Raw genomic sequence first — 20,491 nt, forward strand, 5'->3', positions numbered from 1 at the left:
CATTAACGGCGTACAGGTGAAATTATATCTGTATCAAGCGTATAACACGTCGAGTCGCGAAATAGCGTCTCATCGAGCATGAAAATTATTCCAGGCCGGATGGGAGCGAGTGAAAAACGCTGCCCGACTAATACTTTCACGATGGGCACCGGCCCCGATTAGATATTCCACGGGTCGGCTGTTTTTCTTTTTCATTTTACCATGAAATTTTCATTCGGCTCGAGCGTGTCTTGCACGCTGCTTGTTACCACATCCAGATCGGCTGTAACGACCGCGGGACGATCTGTAATTTAAATGGAAAACCCGATAGCCGTGATCGTTACCGCGTTACTATTCCCTTTGTCATTCGTAACGGACTATAGTTACAATCGATGAAAGCTGTGCACAAAGCCAGAGAATCTTATTACCGGCTTCGATGTTATTGCTTTTATGGAAGAGCCGTGCAATAACGCGACCTTACGCGTCCAACCATGCAACTCGTTCTCTCAACCAATCTTTCTTGTATCGTCTGTTTTTATAGCTTTCGAATTTTCAAGCTTTTTTCGACCGTTACACTGTCGTCAGAGTTACTTTGGAGTAAATGGATCGAATAGATATTCAAGGTTTCGTTTAACGCGGTGGAACGTCTTTCCAAGCGCATCCGCAGTAGTATAGCTCAATAATTTCTGCTACGGTACACTTGTCAGTGAACTATAAAAGTATCCTACATGAAAGGGGATATTGACCTTGATGCGGCTGATGCGGCAGGTTCCACATTTTCTCGTCCGACTTATTCTCGAAATTGTCGGATCTAACTATAGTAGAAGGACATAAGAACAAGCTGGTGTAAAATTCATAAGAATAGAACTTCTCTATGACAACCTGTCGCTCAACAGTCACGCTAATGTGGAAATCTCAAGTCGAAATTACCTTAGCCTCTTACATGTTGCATTCATAATTCCATAGTGTATCCCCTTTGTATCTGCTTCAATTTTCAAGCATTAGATACTTTTCGAATCGGACTGTAACTCGGCAAATACCGAGCGCGTCTTTGAGCAATATCTCTGTTTTTTTATACCTTCTATTCGCTGTTTCTACTCAGATTGGTACGAGTCCGCGCCCAAACGCCTCCAGACCGAAAGAAATTACTTAGATCCCGTTAGTTTGAGCGTAGCGCTGGCTCGAGCACTCGTCGGTCGTCGACGGTGCACTCAACGCGCACACCTTAAAAACCAACCCTTCCCGAAGTAATCGTTACTGCATTAGAACTCTCATTACCGTAGTGGTTGACGACGACGACGACGACGGCGACGACGACGCCAACGACGGCGACGTTGGAAAATGAAAGCATTCGCACGAGTGCTTACGAGTGCGCGAACGCTCGCACCGAAGCTGAGCACCCGCGTGGGTCGAGTGTTCGTCTCAAGCACCCATACCATCATCTCGTCACGGCGATCCTCGAGTTCCGAAAACGCCTACTCGCTACACCCTCTATCATGGGGGATACTGTTGATACGCGCTCATGGGGAATACATACGTTAAATGGATCGTGGAGCAAGGGAAAGTTGCTTTGACTTCTTCTTTCAGCTTCTCTTTGAGCTTTTCGAAAATCTCGTTTCCATCTGTGCTATATTTTAAGTCTCAAAGAGTTAATTAACATATGTTACTGTAAAGACTCCATCAAATCCATTCAATTCGAATACATTTTTCCGTTCTAATTAACGATGGCAGGTAAAATAGTAAAAAAAAAAATTATTTTTCTTTGCTAACGCGCACGAGCCATCTTAATTTATTAGCCGATGTATCTAACAAGCCATACATGTTCTCTCTCGAGAGGTGCAACAGAAGCACCTTAGTATGATCACAAGTTCTATTGCCGATAGGTTGGCAAGCGTTCGAGCTCGCGGAGAATGAAATCGGTAGCGTGAAGCATTAAGAAGAAGGTGCGGAAGACGCGAGGAGCGAAGGGTGGAGAGGCAAGGGGAGCAGGGTGGAAGGAAAATAGAGTCGTCTGACAGGGCTGCATCGAGGCCGTGGAATTATTAATTTTAATTACACAACTCGAGGCTGCGTTCAGCGCGTCGAGGAGACCCGGCTTACGTAATAAACTTACAGCAACAGCATCGGTACCACCTGCACCATCATCACCACCACCACCACCACCACCACCACCACTACCATCACCAACGGCACAGACGCTCTACTTCCATCAACACCGTCTTTCCCGTACTCTAGCATCGCCATCATCTATCCGCAGCAGCATTACGTGGGGGTATTGATTAAACGCAACGCATCCCACCCCCTCTCGACCGACTCTCGACCGCGTCTCTACGCGAGGGTGAGGAAGGTGCTTTTGGCACGGGAGTTGGCCGACAATTAATATTATTTATCGACGTCTTAATCGGCTGGCCGCATCTAACCGCCATCTCCAACCCCTCTGGTTTGAAAGCGGCGCGGTGGCCGCGCAGCCGGGGGTTGGAAAGCCGACCGACCTTGCTGCACCGAAGGAAGCCAACCTGATGCGAAACCGAGGGAGGAGGTCTGTTTCTCATCTACCCTTCGTCGGACGAGGTCAACTTTTATTGAGAAATAAACGACAACGAGTCGTCGAGGGTATTCAATTAATTAGAAGAACGGTTCTTGCTATTGCGGCGTGTTAATTATTTAGTAACTTGTTACGTATCTTAATACCCACATACCTATTATGATTTAAATGAACAGGTGCAAAGAAGGGTACCACTTCCATCCCCGTTAGACACTCACCTGAAACAGAAAAAATGAAAAATTTGTTAATAAAATTTTTCATTTACTTTCATCACAATTTTAACTTAATTCCAACTTCAATTGTACTCGGATTAAGGATACAAAATACTGGTAAAAGTGGAAGAAAAGCACGAGAGGTAAAGGATTAACGTGTGAAGTGCTCGTCGTCCACACCACCCTCGAAAAAATATTCCACGCGACGTTAAGATTCCTCGATAGCACTTTCTAAATCCTTTCGTTTCGAAAATTGCTTTGCCCGCGGAAACGTAAGAAAGGCGTACAGAAGAGCCAAAGAGCAGAGTCCATTTCTGAAATGTACTTCGTCACCTTCGTGCCATGCCCATCGCGTGACCCAACAGCTCCGTCTCCTTTCGCCCCTTCGCTTTCGACCACTCCTTTTATTCGGTTTGCGCCTTCTCCAACATTTTCCCTTGGTCATTTATGGAACGCTTCCATGACGTAGCTGTAAAGTCTATTACCCGGGACGGACACTCGGTTAGCTGGAACTTGTCTGCAGCCGAAGCACGAAGAAGGGCGAAGTTACCGTGAAAAGCAAACAATGGATGCTGACTGAAAAAGAGAAGCTCGTTTTCGACATCTCCCCACCCATCTCGATATCTCTTGTTTCCCATTTCACGAAAGCATTACCAACGCGACAGCCTTGAAAATTATTCTTGCAATTATAGGAATAAGGGAAATTGAGACGGGAACGAATTGGGTAATCGATAGGGGCTGTTCATCAAGCGAAAGAGGTGTCGCGACAAAGTTCAACTGGTTGCGTGTTGTAAAGTCGAGCCGTCAGGTCGCTTCATTGGAAGCTGGTGACGGGTGGACGCGTCGAATAGGACAATTCCAGTTGGTGGAGTGGTCGGCCCCTTTCGGCCCTGTTCGATAACAAATGGTCGTACCGCCCCTGAAGGACAACGCCGCTGCGCCGGCAGTTTGAGCGTAATTCTGCGCCCGCTCGACAGGCCCGTAAGTCACCGGCTCAAACGAAGCGTCGAGGTATTAATTAGAGTTTCAGGCCGGAAACCGCGATCACTTATCACCGAAGCCAACCTAATCTGCTGGTCGGCCCGTTCCACGCTAGCTAGCCAGCCCAGCCTTTTAACCGTGAGACTTAAACCTTCTGCTGATCGATGTCTGCCCGATCATCACCCCGACCGTTCTAACGAGTTCCCGGATATCAAGCTTTCTTAACAATTTCCTCGAGCTCAGCCGGTTCCAACTCTCTTTTTCCCCGTCGACCTTGTTGCCCGAACAGAACGGACGTCCAACTGCTGGGACTGGTGGAACCGTGTGAAAAGCGTTCATTGTGAACGCGAACCGGTGACCTCGTTACCACGTCAGGTCGTTAATAAAACCCGCGACACTCGAGCATTGGAAATTTTTCACGAGATCCTGTCGAGAACCTTGAAGCTTCAGGCGGGATTGAAACAGCGAGGAAAAGCACTGAGCTCAGACCAGCTTACAGAGATATATGAACCTGAGCATGAATGCTGCAGATTAGAATTCGAAGGGTTTTAAATGTCGTTTCGAACTCGTCGTTGAGGAATAATTTCAACTGTAATCAGAACGCCTGATTCTCTATTCACCGACGCGTTTCGTCTATCCTACGGTACAATACAAATTAGAATGATTGTAACTGTAATCGGTGAGTTGTTGTAGGATGGGTACAGCGTATTGAAAATTCATAAAGGGAACCCGGCTCGAAAGAAGTTTAATGAGTTTGCTGCGTTGCGACTCGTTAAAAATTTGGCGTCGACGTTGTGGCCGACGGACGGGCATAAAAGCCCCGCGTGACGTTCAATTAAATGCTACGAAGGTACAGACAGCATTGAATATATCCGCTTATTCGACAAAACGGTTTTTCAAAAAGGTTGCTGCTGGGTATAATTAAAAACCTTCAATCACGTTTCAATGAAAGGTGCCAACAAAAACTATGCTGCATTAAATGAATTCGTTGATTTCATCGTATATAGATATATATTTTTATCGGTAATCAGATCATTTCTTTTGTGCATCCTTTATCGAATAATCGAGCTGATGATTTATTATCTCTGCCCTGTTGTTAGCACGGGGTTGTTCGCGAATCATCGAGGGAAAACTCGTTTCTCATGAAAATCGTCGATTGGAAATTGGAAATCCGCGTGTTTATTTAATACCGTTCGCTCCAAATATAAACGATCTTTCGACCTGGAAAGATATCGATTCGACTTTGAAATTCGATTAACCACCCCGGTGAGAACTAATTGTTGCGCGGTTGGTGGTGTCTTAGTTGTACAAATTAAAGCACGAAACGTTGACAGAAACGAAGACGGTTAAACGAAATAATAATTGAAACGTAACTGTCCGAAGAAGAAAAGGAAGAGTAAAAAACTCGTCCGTTTCTCTGAAACTCCTCGAGATTCCTGTACCAATAACGTGTCCCTACATTAATTATGTCTGTCATCGGCAATGGCAAGCTGTCGTCCCCGTTTCCCTGCCAGATACTATCAAGTTTATCACGTCCGAGATATCAGAGGGGAAAGGGGGTAGGGGGGCTGTGTCCCCTTTAACTTTGGATATCGACGGTTGGCCAGAAACTTGCCGGGATGAACAGCCGGTGTAGAGTGCCGATCTGCTGGACCAAGTCTCTCATTTCGAGAGTTCCGACTGCCGGATGGTTCACCGTTGACCCGACCACGTTTGCCCTTACGCGGAATTGTTCTGACCACTGTAACCCGCTATTAACTCGGCTGCGAATTGATTCCACGGTTTACTGCCATTTACAAAAGCTACCCGATCCTGAGAACTCCTCCTCTCTCAATCAGAATTACGTCTGTTCACATTGTTCCGCAGAACTTTCTTTGTACCAACGAACCAACAATTTGGCATACGCTTTCTAACTGGTGAACAGAGATTTCGTGTGGCTGTGCAATTCGTTTCGATATTTGCGATAAATTTTCCAATATAAAATATCGAATAAAAAGTTAGAGGGGCTGTGAAAAAGAAGGAATAATAGTACGTGAAGAAACTAGCTAACTATATATATATATATCACAGCCCATGGGACACTTGGTCGGTGAGGGTACGCGTGGGTGTTTTACTCCCCGGAGAGAAAGAGTAAATGAGGGAAGGAGGGAGAAACAGACGGAGGACAGGGGATCGAACTGGTGGGTGGTGGTGAAGCGGAGCGTACACGAAACAGCACTTACACCCTCGCGACTAGCAACCCTCGACCTCCGGTCTGCCTCTGGCTAACGGTCCGACTCTACAACTGCTAGAAGTGAGTCGAAACTGCAACTACCATCGCGCATACCAGTAGCTTTTAAGGCTCAACTTCCCTCTTTCGAGTTTATTAATATGTATACGTGTCGCGTAATATCTCCGGCAACATTGTAGGAAAAGAATCCTTAGAATGACGTTACCTTTATCGCACCGAGTTCTAAATTTATCTCAAGTAATTTGAAAAACAGAAAAAATATTTCGATACTTTCACCTGAACGAAGAAGGTTAATTCCATAAGCCGTGATAATAAATCCCAACTAAAGGGGTTGTTTCTTTTTTCTTTTTTTTTTTTTACAAGCCGTGCGTACGTTCCAAGCATCCCCGAGGGTTTCGAGCAACCCCAACGATTTTCTGAACGATCGATTCCCGTCGACGATTCCAACGAACGGGAAATATGAAATCCACCGGCTGACACGGTAATCCTCGACGGAGTAAACGGTAAGCATCCCCTCGTTTGGAAACTCGACGTCCGTCGAGACGCAGGCGGGCATACGCAGCTTCGTTGGATCTCGCTTGATATCTGTGGTTCGCCTTCCTCTCGCACTTTCTTGCCAAGTGGAATTCTCTGGTGGACCGGGTCAGCTTCAACTGAACAAGCCAACCAGTCCCAACCACCCCCTTTAGAACAATCCGCACCCCCAGGCTCGTACCGACTGAAACTTGCCGTGCAGCTTCGCTAATGAAAACGAATCGTTCTTCTTCCATGGCCCAACCCCTTTTCCTTTTTTTCCTCTTTTTTTTTTTTTTTTTTTTTTAACCACGCTCGAATGAAGCGAGACACGAGGGGCTCGGTGCTCAGGTAGACAGCAACGTGTGCACACGGGTCTGGCTCGTCGAAGAGCTTCGTCGTGTTTTCGCCCCAAGGGTTTACACGTCGAGCAAGACAATTAGAGGGTCGCTTGTTCGGACGACTTTGTCGCTTACCGAGCTGTTCGTTACGTATCGAGCGATCGTTATGTTATGGTTTGCCTGAACCAGCTTCTCTGTCATGGATGGAAAAAGTTTTATTACGTTCAATATGTTCACAGGAATTTCAGCCTCTTCGTTATGTAAATTAATTTTCTTTCGTTAGATTTCTGCGGATTGCAATATGGACCGAGTTCGTATGAAGTTAATTTCATATAGAAGAAATGAAAAGAAAAAACGCAGATACAGATCATGGCTCGTTAGCAGCTAGATCGTAGAAAGAACGACGTCGAACTCGCCAGCAGCTGCTAATGAAAAGAAATTGCCCATTTCTTGCATCCCCCTCGACCCTGCTATCTCCTCTTCCATTCATCTATCGTGGCAAGGCTACAGAACAAGATGAAGGATACCGTTGCGGTAGGATGATGTAAATTTGTGCGTTACGACCAGCATCGAAGTTGCCAACTGGGGATGGGTAATGAAAACGAATTACCCTCTTTCCTTCGCTTTTTCTTCCTCCTTCCCCTGAGCAACACTGGTCGTTGCTTTTCTCGGCTCATCGTTGACGCCCCTGGACAGGTGGCCATGTTCCGTTGAAAAACGATTCGATACGTTCCTTTCGGCTCTCCTCTCTTTTTATCAGCTATGAAAAGTACACATCTGGTCGCTTTGTAGTTTGTCCCTTCAGGTATCTCGATTTTCGTTTCGCCGCAAATAGAGCGTGGCGAGCCAAAGGACGAGTTTACTTGTTGCTGCGTGACAGAACACCTTTGAAATCGTGAACCTTCCTTATTATGAGTCACTCGAAGAATTAATGGTGCTTTAGATCGTAGGGAGATTACGGTCCGGGAATGAGTGTATTAAAGAGGGAACGCGTTCGCGGGCGTAGACTTTTCACGAAGAAATGCTATTAACAAATTAAGTCACGAGGAAAAGCGATCGATGAAAACACAGTGGTCGCGCTAGGGTGCCTGGAGAATAATTCCGCATGCAGAAACGCGATGTAACAGGGTGTAAAATTTGAAGATACAATAATTGGTGTAAAATAAAATAGAATAGCACGTCGATCGAATCACAGCTGTTTCTTCGAGTCACGATGACCGTCAACGTTATTCTTGCCGATCATCCAAGCACAGCTGAGAGCAGAGCCAGTCACGCTCTCTCAAAGTTTGCGCTGCCATCACGAAAAGCAATCTATCGTGGTTGTCGCGTTTGCTCGAGGTCACGTTCGATAATGGAAATTCGATAAAAATCTGGCTACGTGTACAGATTGGAATCTCCGAAGAAGCTTCGCGATTCAAAGTTTTCCAAAGCTGGAAGAATCGATGAGACTAAGAAAATTGTCTCGACGGAATGTTCGTTCCGGCAAGATAAAAGTCGATTTCCGATTTCAATTTTGGATTGCTTCGGTCCAACGGGAAGAGAGAAAGGGCCAGCCCGAAGCTTCGTTAGTGCAATCACCAACTTTAATCCGACTGATTTCGACCAGCATCAAGCGGGAGAGCAAGCTCTTTCTTTTTCTTTTTTCCTTCTTCCTTCTCCACCGATGGCATTTCTTCCACGATCCCCTGAGGACAGAAACGCAGCGGCACCGGCAAGAGCTCTTCAGAGCGTGCAGAGTACACGGAGAGGGTCCAGGACGCCTAATTAGACGCGGTACCCGCCGCTAAGAGGGTGAAACGAACGGTGGTCGTAGGGAGAAACAAGAAAACGAAGAAGAGACCTAAAACGTGAACGCGCAAAAACCTTCACCGCACGCGTACACAGCTTCTCCTTGCACCTTTCTCTCGCTTTGCTCAACTTTCGAACTGTCTCCGACAGCTGGAAAAAGTGTGGGGTTACCAGGGAACCGCCACCGCTTCCTTTTTTTATTTCACCCTTCGTTGATGACGTCTGTCGCAGAGACCCCTTTTGGCAGACACCTCGAGAGCCATGGGACGTTTTCGTGAACTTACGTGCAAGTCCTTCGCCATAACGTGCCTCTTCGAGTTTCGATACAGAAAAGAATAGAAATTTATTCGCTTCTCGACCGATTTGATTAGTTTAGCGATTTGGTAGCGGTGGCGGTGATATCAAGGAGTCGAATCAATTAAAAGCTCGCGAGCCGGCCGTAATTTATGCGGGAAAAATTAACAAGTCAGATGTCCCCTCTGGCCACGCGCAGTTACCACGTCAGACGGATATTAAATTAATGGAAATAATGAAATGATAACGGAAAATCGGAGGTCCGCGAGCCTCGCACCTTCTAAGCCCGGTAATCCTTCAAAAAGTCCGAAACTAACTAATTATGCAGCTGGTGTCTGGTTGTATAAATCATATCTAAATTCATGAATTACATCGGCTTTAACGTTCTCGTTTTCATGGAATTTTTCCATAAAGCAGCCGGCAAGCTTTATTAGCCCCTTGCTTTATAACATCAAGTCACGTTCCAAGTGACTGGCGTACTTCCAAGTATATCATAATTGCAATTTTACTTCTAATTACTATTTGCATAATCGAGAGTATAATATTTAACAATTAACTCTTGAAATATAGATCCTTTTCTTAAGAGGGCGAAGGATTTAAGGATTTAAGAATCCGAAGGTTATCGAAATCGTTTGAAAATTGACGAGGCTTGAATGTAACGGGTCGTCGAGCATTTGGCTGGTAGAAAAGTTAAGGCAAGGTAAGGATAATTAAAAGCAAGACGGTTAAAGGGTAACTGGAAGAGGTGCAATTACCGGGACAGTATTGGCATGGCAAACTTAATCGTGACCGGGCAAAGTACACGAAGAACGTGAACCGGCCTGAATGGTCAGAGCGTAATTAATCAGTGCCATATGGTAAGCCTGTGGACGTTGACGGTTCCACGAGCAAAAGCAATTAATAATCCCTCCATTCTTAGGTATGCGTAACGATTACTAAGACTACTCTATAACCGGCCGCGCTTAGAACGTAAACTTTAAGAAAGAACGCGACTTCCGTTATTAATGGCCACGACAAGCTGCACCTCCAAGAAAAATGAAATCTATTGTTAACATCTTTTTTTTTCTTTTCTTTCTTTCTTTCTTCATAGAAAGTAATACGAAATCCACTTACATCGTAATATCATCTCGAACTGGAACGTTCTTGCTTGTATTCAATTTTCAAACTTTCCAAGTATAAATTGCATCTCACCGAGGCTTTGTTCTTATTCTCGACCGAGTTATAAATCGCTTCGTGCCAAGCTACGATCGGTGCCGATAGAAATATCCGAAAGCGATAAAAGAGAAAGGAGCGGAGGAAAGAAATTTACAATATCAAATGTTGAAAGCAAATTTTTTAGATATTTTTTTTTTTTTTTTTTTGCTTTAACGATAGAACTATTACACGTGGCTTTCGGTCTTAAAACAGTGGAAAGACTACCAGCCAGGAAGCTGTTAATGTCTTAAAGGCGTAAAGAGCCACTATGGCTCTTTAACAAACTTCTCACGTTTCTTGCTTCAAGTCTTTCTTCGACAACTTTTTCATCATCCTTCTGATAAATAATTATGCAGAGAATCGTCCGTTAAGGTTTCCCTGGCTGGAAGCGCCATAAGTCTTACCATATTCCACGGAGCTTCTTATAAAAAAAGACTAGTTGCCTTTAGGAACGTTAACTGGCTGGAAGAAGCGAGTTGGTGCCAGATTGCGGCCGATATTACGGCCACGTGTTTTACATCATTTTTCGTTGCCGCGCCGACTAAATATTCGTGCCAGCTGTTCGGGGCCAATTCGTTACTAATTGTTTCTAGTCGCACGTCTCGCGACCACCAGTGGCACGTGCCGCTAATTACCTTTCGCAGCGCAAGGCAACGATATTTTATGCAGTAAGGGCTAATTCATCGCGTCCCTTGGTAACGCCGGAATTTTTGACACTAATTGCGCTCGCGAAACTTTCGCTTCAGATTACTCGCCTCAGTAGTTTTCTATACAGTTTTTCAACCTTATTGTCTAAAGTACGCTATCACGTGACTGCGAATAGCAACTTTTGCTCAGAACATTACAACAGCAAATTTTTTTCAAATAACTTTTCGGGTGCACTGGGATTTTTTGGTGAAACGTCGGTTACGAAATATCGGATTGGTAGAACGAAGCAGTTTCGATACAACAATTCTAGCCATCTAACGGAACCAGGATTTTCATCCTCTCTCGCCCAGGTATGATCGATCGCGTTAGAATAATCCGGCATAAAGCAGAGCAGAGAGTCGGCTAACGAATTATTCAACGAGCAAAGTGGTATCAGTCGAACGAATCGCGTCACCCGGTATAGAATGTTGGAGCTTGCGAAAGGTAGGAAAAGCAGTCGACGAAATGGCACGTAACCCGATTCGATGCGTTGGCCATTTCGCGTGGCCGGAGCTTCGATAAATCTGACGTCGATTGAAATATCGCCTTCTTCGATATCCCTCGCAGCACTGATTTTAACTCACCGCCCATCCCTCTCGGCCCACCCCTGCCGTACACCCAATTCCTATGTACTTAAATCTTTGCTCCTTCTTTCGCGCCAGCCCGCGCTGTTTCGGCTCCCGGCAGGGACGTGTGCGACAGACGAGAGCCGAGGGAAAATAAATTCCACGGTGGAAAGTAACGACCACGATATGAAGCTTGCTGAATTTCATTCGTTCTCTGTCCCCAGCCAGCAGGGCTGCCACGGCTGTTACTCTTTCTCTGTCGCCGCGAGGAAACGTCGATATAGCCCCGCCAATACCGCACCATTGCTGCCTTCGACCTTCCTAAATGGATCTTCTCTCTATCCTAACTTCAATTTATATTTATTAATTTCTCTACCGTACTCCTCGTGAAAATAAAAACAATTCGTATTTGATATCATTGAGATACCGATGACTGGAGAAAAAGCAGCAATAAAACGCAACAATGGGAAACATTGAAAGCCGAGTTGAAGACGAGCGAATCGAGGGAATAGCTCGCGAGGAAAGCCAACCGTATCTACAGATACGTCGGAATAGGTGGATTGGGTTGTTGCGTGTAAGGGGTTGCTCGAGGCGTTATATCGCTCTATGGGATGGCGATGGAGAGGTAAAAGGGCCAAAGAGAGACAGAGATTGAGAAGAAGAAGAAGAAGAAGAAGAGGAAGAAGAGGCTGAGAATGAGAAGGCAAGAGACGAAAGGGAGGATCGGTACGAAGGTTTAGGGGGTGGCCCTGCTTCGGCAACTTGCCGGGGCTCGACGAGGCATTGAAATTGCAAATGCGCATTATGGATATTTCCCTATAGAGGGTCGAATACCACTCGCTTCTCTCTCTTCTCCTTTTGCTCATACACACACACATTTCACAGTCGAATCTCTTCGCGTACGCGTCACTCTGCTCCTTTCGCTCTTTATCTTCCTTAACCCTGCTTTCTTTCCTCTACTTTTTCGCTATCCCTTATGTCCCTTTCATCTTCCCTCTCGCGGCTACAAATACTCGATGCGATGTACGCGCACCCTTAGCCACCCTTTCGTCCTTTACACCCAAGTCGTTTCTGTTACGCTGAGAAATATTTTATTTATTTTCCCTTTTTTCCTCGACTCTCGACGAATTCATTTTAGATGAATTATGACCATTGATTGCTCGATAAACATCAAATTTATTCGACAGTGAATCTTCCGCATCGAGAAACGAAATTATACTTAAAAATTGAATTTCCAATTACTGCAAAGCCGGAAAAGGGAAGTCGATCGGTGGAGGGTGAGATAGGAAATCCTTTTATCGCGCGTCGTCGAACACCAGCCCGTACAGACGAGACCGCGAAAGACGGGAACACGATAAAGACGTCGCGTCGCTTACCGACCCTCAGACAACGCGGTGCTCGGCTGTTTTCGTATTCCGACGATGTTTGAAATATTGAAAAATCAAGAAAGAATAGCGGAAAAATCGAGGGAACGCCGAGAGAGCCGCCGGTTATGGGATCAAGAGAATTTTCCGAGAAAACTTGCGCACCACTGACGCAGACACGCGTCAAAAAGGATGATATGCAGAGGGATGGAACGAGGAGATGCTGGATGAAGAGTAGGCGAGGAGGAGGGTGAAAAAGGCGTCGGAGGACCTAACGGTTTGCCAGCGAGAGAGAGCGATAGAGGGTGAAAGGGTTAAAATGAGACAGAAACACGGGGAGAAAGTCAAAGCTAGAAACACCAGAGAGGAAAAGAGACATCAAGTTTGTTGTATATACTAGTTTGCAGCGTTGAGCAGAGAAAAAACCGCAGGTCGAAAAATATTTTCCGCGACGACTCGCCGGTTGTGAAAACGTTCCTTCGCGTAGAAGTAAAATATACTGGCGCTGGCGTGTTTCACTAATTATTCTACTAATATAAATTAGACTTAATTTATCGTAAGGTCTCCATCGAATCCTCTTACGCCAAGTTCATCAATTTCGACAGACGAACGGTTTCCATTTTGTTTCCGATGATCGGCCAAAAACGCGTGGTTGGTGTTGCAAACGGCGAGGGTGAGGATAAGCAAGCAGGGAGCGATGCAGAAGAGGGTGGGTTCCTTCGTGTATCGAAGAAGGAGAGAATAGCCGAAAGCAATCGGAACCCCCGTCGAACCGATGTAGTAGATTCACTTACCTATTCGCCCCTTCATCTCTCTCAGTCCCCTCGGTCTTCGCAGCTCTCTGGAATCCCCTGACAAGTTACGGCAGTCTCGCAGTGACGCTCAAATCGAGTTAACGTTGTTTTACGAGCCTCGGTTTCGTTCGACGCCGATTTAGCGACGCTTTTACCGGTTAAAAACAGCTTGCACGCGTCAAACTGGATTTCTATCAAATTTCTAAACCTGCCAGTTACATATATACCAATTGTACGATATCAAGATTGTTTCATATCTCCATCTTGGTTTATTTGGGTTACAATGCATCCATATTACCCCGAGAGATCGTCCTGATGCCCGAGAGTTATCACAACCCATAAACAAAACGATGACCTCCCAAAGGGACTGTACCAACAGAAGCCCTATCGGTGTAGTCAAAACGAGAACAGATTCCCAACAGCATGGTAATAAATTAAACGAATCTAAATTTATGGTTCTCGATGAAAAAACATGTGAAATTACGATGGAAAATGAAATAATGTTACGCGCAGCAACGTGTTCCGTTGCAATTGTACATAAATTCAGAGGTATTTATTTATTTTTCAAAGAATGTCGGGAAAAGACGGAACGGTAGGAGAATCGCGAAAGTGGTGTCCCGTGATTTATTCCAGGCTTGTATTGCCAGAGGCGAGATTCTGGCGAGAAGAAACAAAATTCCTGATGTTTTCGCGCTCATTGGCCCGCCGTTAATTAGCACAGCGTTCGTCGCGTTTTTCCCAAGCTGGGTAATTACCAGGGAAAATTGGCGTCGTCGAAACACGCGATAAACCTGCTCGTCGCCGGACTTCAAATTAATATTTCAGCCGTACCGTCGGTCTAATTTCGCGAAAAGCGATTATATTGCCGGAATGGAAAAAACATCTCGGCTAATCAAGCCGCTCTGCCGACACGCGCGGCGTGGAAAAACATGCGCGCGACAGCTTGCTTGCCGAATTAATATCAATCACGAGGGAAAAAACGTCAGACGGATCGAAGCGGAGAATTCACGATGGCCATTTTCGCGTTTGATCGATGCGCGTTGATGCTACCAAGTTTTCAAAGTACAACCAACAGATGCTTCGATGAGCGAAATGTTTGAATGGAAAGAGATTGATCGAATTTGATTTATGGATATTTTGTCTAGGTTCGGTTCGTGAATCTCATCTGTGGTTATCAAACGCGTTAAAATCGAACCGCATCATCGGCAAAAAATTTCAACACGAGGGAAGAGAGCAGAGTGCAGGTGGTCTCGAATCAGAGGCTGAAAAGTAATCTTGCAGGGCGAATAAAGTCGGTGCAAAGGGTACGACGAGGGTACTTTGGTTGTAACGCGCAGCCGGTTGAAGAACGTTTTAATAAGGCACGTAGGCGACGGACGAGTCGGTGTAAAAGTAGAAAGGGAGAAGAGGAGAGAAGGCGTGCAAATACGAGCGCGAGTGCGTGCAGAGGGTTCGAAAGAATCGCGAGTGCATCTCGTTCGAAGAAGGGTAAATACTTAGGGGTGCGACGTGTGCCAGTGAAAAAGAGGGTGAGAAGCGAGAGTGGTTGTCGATCGGCGACGCGGAACGATTCGATAATTTCACGATTGTCGGAAAATTCAGCTCGACCGATATCTCGATGCAAAAAATTCCTTCCCGAGCTGGAGAGAAAGAGAGAGAAATATTGCGAACGATAGAAACAATTGGAAACTGTCTGTTCGTGTTTGCGCCAGAAAATATCGTGGAACGCGAGGAATTCAAAGAAACAGCAACGTTTCATGGCTACGATAGATCCGGCAAACGGTAATTTAGTACAACGGAACGGTTCATTTTTATTCTGATACACCTGAGCGATGGAAAACTTCAATTTTTTCTTTTTGACTTCAACGTTGAAGCGATTCAAAAATTTAACAGCAGTGTTTGATATGCTGCAAAATTTTCAAGAGAGCATATCGAACGTCCATTACCATTGTCGGATAGAGTCGACTAATCAAGAGGCAATCGAACGACGATAAAAAAAAAAAAAAAAAAAAAAAAAAAAAGAGTGTCGAAGAGCGCGTTGATCGCAGATCAAACACGATATTCGCGTTTAAACGGTCCGCTCTGCGGCCGAGCGGATAATAAGCGGAGCGATATTCTTCCCGGCGGATTTTCACGCGGCCGCGTCCAACGGTCGATCCCCGAGGTTCCGCGGAAAATTGAATTAGAGAGCTTAAGCCGCCTCTCTTCTCCCCTGTTGGTCGTTAGAACGGTCTCACGGTAATTGATAATCGAGCGACGGCTACAAACGAGCGCGACTAATTGGCTGATCGCATTGTGATTTAAATGTGCAGATTTCCGGCCGACTCGCGGATTAACGGGAATTATAGACGAACGACTAATTGGCGAAAAAGCGCGAGACGCCCTTCCTACGTTCGGTCATGCGTACCTTAACAACGGCACGTTCAGCAGCTGGTAGATGCTCGATAAAAAAAGAAAAACAAGGGAAAAATTATTACAGCCCGTCGCTTTTTACATATAAAAAAGAGAATTCGAACAAATCACTGCGATTTCTCGCCGAAACTGAATAGATTCGATAGAATGAGTCAGTTCGTGCGACGGCTAATATTTTTTTTTTCTTCTTCTTCTTTTTTACAGACCGATTTACCGGTGGTTCGATGCCTGTGTAATAGCAGCTCGTTCGCGTACCGGACGCTTTCCATTTACATAGATCGTTCTGACGTATTAACCGACAGATCAGTGTCGAGAGCAGCGTCGAGCACCCGGCCAACTCGCGATCAAATAAACGATGCTTCGCATTCGAACGCGGCCAGTGCTGAAACAACGCTTCTACCCCGAGTGCAGTCGTTGATCGACAATTATGTTGGTAATGACCGAACAGCAATGCGATCGAATCGAACGGATCGATTGAAAACTGGCGAACGACTTCGTACGCTTTTTTTTCTCCCCTTTCTTTTCTTTTAACGAGCGTGAAACGAGCAATAATGAATGAATTAAAAGAAGTAAAATAAAAATTTTACCCTGACCCAGAAAAACGTAGAGTTGTTAGTTAAAACGAAGCATCGGTGATCAATATGGGTGGTGTTGGATCCTTCATGGTAGAAACACCAGAACAACAGTTAGTTGTGTATGTACGTGACTGGGTGGTTGCTTACTAGCCAGTGTCCGGCAAATAACCGTACACTCTCGAATACACAAACAGGCATTCGATTGGTGGCATAGATAGGGGTAGTTACAGGAATCTATTGTGCTCTGGAGAGGTCGTAGAAAGGGGGTAGCTAGGGCAAGAGGGAACGGGTAACGGGCTGAAGGAAAAACGAGGAGGGTGAGAGTGGATGGAAAGCAAGGCCGATGGATGAATGGAGGCGGCATTGCTGGTAGTAGTGGTGGCTTTTAGCTGGGCGCATTCAACCGCGAGGGTTAGCCGTAGGGGGTTGGGATTAACGCATCCACACACGCGGCCTGCGTCAGGATGAACGAGGAGGCAGAAATCGAGGGGTGTGCGTTTCGGAAAATCGTCCATAAAATGTATTACTCGCGGTGGCGGCATCATGGCCACAGAGACGGTGTTTGTTTAATTTACTTTGACGCATGAGCAGGGCCGACGTCGGCCTCGGAGCCGCCCCTTCTTGATACTTTCCTCCCTTTTCGAGCCGCGATCGCGATGTCCTTTGACCGGTGATGAACAGCGCTGCCCCTTTAGAGCTTCGTTCCTGTTTTTCTCCTTTTATTTCGTTTCAACCACCGTCATTTGGAAATACAGCAACCTCCGATATTCGAGCTTTTTATCATTTCGATAAAATACCGAATATATCCGATACGTAAATCAAAAGGATTTGTAAATAATTTTCATAAGAATAACAGAGTTACCGGTGGAGATAGGAATTGTGTATATATGAGCTCGAAATCCGTTTACAAAACAGGAGAACAAAGTGATATATCGCGTAACGTTTGTTTAAAAGTCAATTACACACGCGTCGACGCGTGCGGTTAATCCATACGTTAAATTCATTTTCTTGTTTATCGCTTAATGAGATTTTCGCGAATGTAACGCGGCCTCGAAACATTTATTCTGTAATCATAATAAACGTACATCCGAAATATATATCATTTCACGGTGAATACAAAACCGAGTAATTTTCATTTCCCCGAAATAATTATCTCTCGTTTGTAACTGGTGCTAAAGTACACTCCCGTTCATGAGTCACCGTCGTCTTCCCTTCCGGCTACCCCATTAATATTGAAACGCCCTGTACGTTAATATTCGTAAACGATTATTTTAACGAATAGCGTTAATTTAAACGCGAAGCTTGAAAGTTGTAAGTGTTCCATTAGTTATGGGTAACGCGCGTTGAAGCTTCACTGGTTTCGTTCGTTAACCGAAAATCGGTACTTTGTTGTACACGTAAACGAAGGACAAGTGAAAATGAAGCATGCGTTGAGAAACAGTTAACGAGGGTGAAACGCATTTTGCAAACTCGAGGATAAAAGAGAGAACGGCGTACGTGTCGGTGGCAGGCATAGACGGCTGAAGGCTGGGGTTTGTTAAATTCGGTTTAACGCGGCGCGGATAGGCGAGTATCGACCGGAGGGCAGCCCACTTTGCCTCCTCCTCCGCCTCTCAGTCTTCGTTTTCTTCGTCGAATGCCTTTAGACGGGACCAGACGCGTTCGCTGCTCACTGAAAGAGGGTTGCAATCTGCCCGATCTTCTGAATGGCCACGATAATCATGTGAAATGGATACGCCCCGGTAGAAGCGAAATACGCTCGAAATATCTTTCGACTTTCAACCAAGACATACGCGTGCTTCCAGCGTTCCCGTGAAATTTTAAGCACCGGCCAAAGCGTCCTCCTACCCAGCTTCCTCCAAACTTCTATTTCCAAAAGCTTTTCAACTCGCTCTCTTCGGGAATAAAGGAAATTAGTTACTTCCTCGAAGTAGCCATTACCTCCTTGAATATTAAATCCTCGGTCTCGAGATACAAATATTCGGGCATGATTTGACAACATAAATGTGACCACTTGATATTCAACAATCTAATATTTCCGGTGTAAGCGAAGAAATTCCTTCCACGTTGCGGGTCTACGTCGTTAGCTGGTTCGTTCGACCGACGCAACGTCCAGACGATTTTAACCAATGAATTTTTCCACGTCGGGCTTCGTTGTTAAATAAATTACAGGGAAATTCCCTTCCGCTCGTTCGTCGTCGTTGGCTGCCTTCCAACACGGCGGGCGCAGTCTGCTCCGACAATGGCCGTCGAAATAGTGAACGAAACGTCGAAAACTGCTTTCCACGGGAACGAAACTTTCTGTCGGCGTTCAGTGAAAAAAATATCTAGACGGTGATCGACAAAGGGACCAGCGAAAAATCGCATCTGCTCCCGACTGCCACTGGAAAAACCCTCCTCCTAGTCTCCTCCTCCTCCATGCTATTTCATATAACTCTCCGAAATATCCTCTCGACCAATCGAAAAACCATCGTACGTTGAACGACCCTTTAAATGAATTTCCCGCGAGTTGTAAAACAACGTTCGTGGCTTGTCCAAATGGTTTTAAATATTAATTTCATTCTGATTTATTCAAGGGAGAATTTTTCCGAGTTTAAATTCTTATAAACTTTCCTTTGCTCGTTGCCTGATACAGTATACTCAGGCAATAACCTCTTACTTATCCTCGCTCCTGACTTCCCTAATAATCGTTTTAATGATCCCGAACCGTAGGAAGCTTGAGTGGAAACCTACACAGCCAAAACCGTAGGACCATAACCGATGGTATAGGAGAGAAGCAGAAGGGTAGATGATGGGCGTGTGTTTCATCGAGACTTAGAAATCAAATATTTGCACGGCTGGTAGCTTCGCCTCAGTTTACACGACGAAACTCGCGAATCCTAAATACTCAGCATTTACCGACTCGTCAACGGGAAAGGAGGGTTGGTCCGACGCAGCGGCAGACAGGGCGAAGAAGACAAGCGGGATGGCACCGGGATGAGGAGGCGAAGCCACCCCCGGTTGTGGGCCGATGTCGAGGGTTAATTTGCTGACCGTCGGTGTTTATACAGATTGGAAAATCGCAAGCCACGCGATTATGGCGGTGGCGCGAGTCAAAATAGCGCTGAATCAGCGGCCATTATCGCCGCTAAGCGACCGTTATTATTGCGAGTTAACTCGTCCGGGCGTTTATCGTCCGTAAGGACTTTAACCGTGACTCCCTAATTGGCGCTTACGCAACAACGAGCGTGAGAATCAAAGTGTACACGGTGCCACGGGCCATAGGCCGTGCTTCTATGCCAACGTGGAACGGATCGAAGTTACCGGAAGTTAGACGACTCGTGCCCGTGCCCCTAGCCTTGCCCCAGCCATTGCTCGTTGCTACTTGCTCGATTTCAATGTAATCAACCGACGAATCCACGGAGCCAGAAGCTCTCCGCTGATTGGAATCCTTCTTTGGACGTAAAGCATGTAAGTGAAATTACGGTAATAGCGCGACTACGCTTCCTTCGCTAACACCCTTCCAAGCAATTCCTACTTCAAACTAATTGCTTTTCACCGCGTACATTTTACTCATTGCAATACTTTAACGCGCGTTCACCATTGCATTGTACTTGTGAACAGTACAACGAAGAAAAAAATCGAGGAGAAATCTTATAAGCTACGCGAGAGAGGACAAAGATTTGAACAACGTGTTAGAGTTACCCTTCGAATTACCTTCCTTCGAAGCGATGTTCGTTCTAGGTTAATATTTGCCGACTTATCCGACCTGTTCCATTCGCTTAGACTAATCTACGTGTTATCTACGCCACGATGAAGATTTTCTAGCACAAGTTTCGCCAGCGAATAACGTTGACGACGAACTCGCCAGTGTAATTGGGACAATGTTTCGGCACCAGTTACAAACTGACGATTACTTAAATTTCTACCGATTCCATAGAGATCATGGATTAGGAGAAAAAATGAATAGAAGCTAGAAAAGGATGGAAAAAGAGTACGCGCATCCTCGATATCCTAATCTTGCAATCCGACTGGAA

At 45.6% G+C, this 20,491-nt stretch overlaps 1 protein-coding gene across 3 annotated transcripts in view; it reads right to left on the reverse strand.

Moving 5' to 3' along the window:
* Positions 1-20,491, reverse strand: part of LOC117609183 (uncharacterized) — a 171,342-nt gene that overhangs the window by 104,924 nt on the left and 45,927 nt on the right. Inside the window, exon 1 of one of the 3 annotated variants that reach the window (XM_034335185.2) lies at positions 2,679-2,726. The exons of the other annotated variants lie outside the window; for them this stretch is intronic. The gene's annotated coding sequence lies outside the window, so the exon portion shown is untranslated. Of the gene's footprint in view, positions 1-2,678; positions 2,727-20,491 lie in introns of those variants that run through there. 3 annotated transcript variants of the gene reach the window in all.

Source organism: Osmia lignaria, chromosome 14 (genome assembly GCF_051020975.1).
Source record: "Osmia lignaria lignaria isolate PbOS001 chromosome 14, iyOsmLign1, whole genome shotgun sequence".
In the NCBI taxonomy this organism is placed as follows: Eukaryota; Metazoa; Arthropoda; class Insecta; order Hymenoptera; family Megachilidae; genus Osmia; species Osmia lignaria.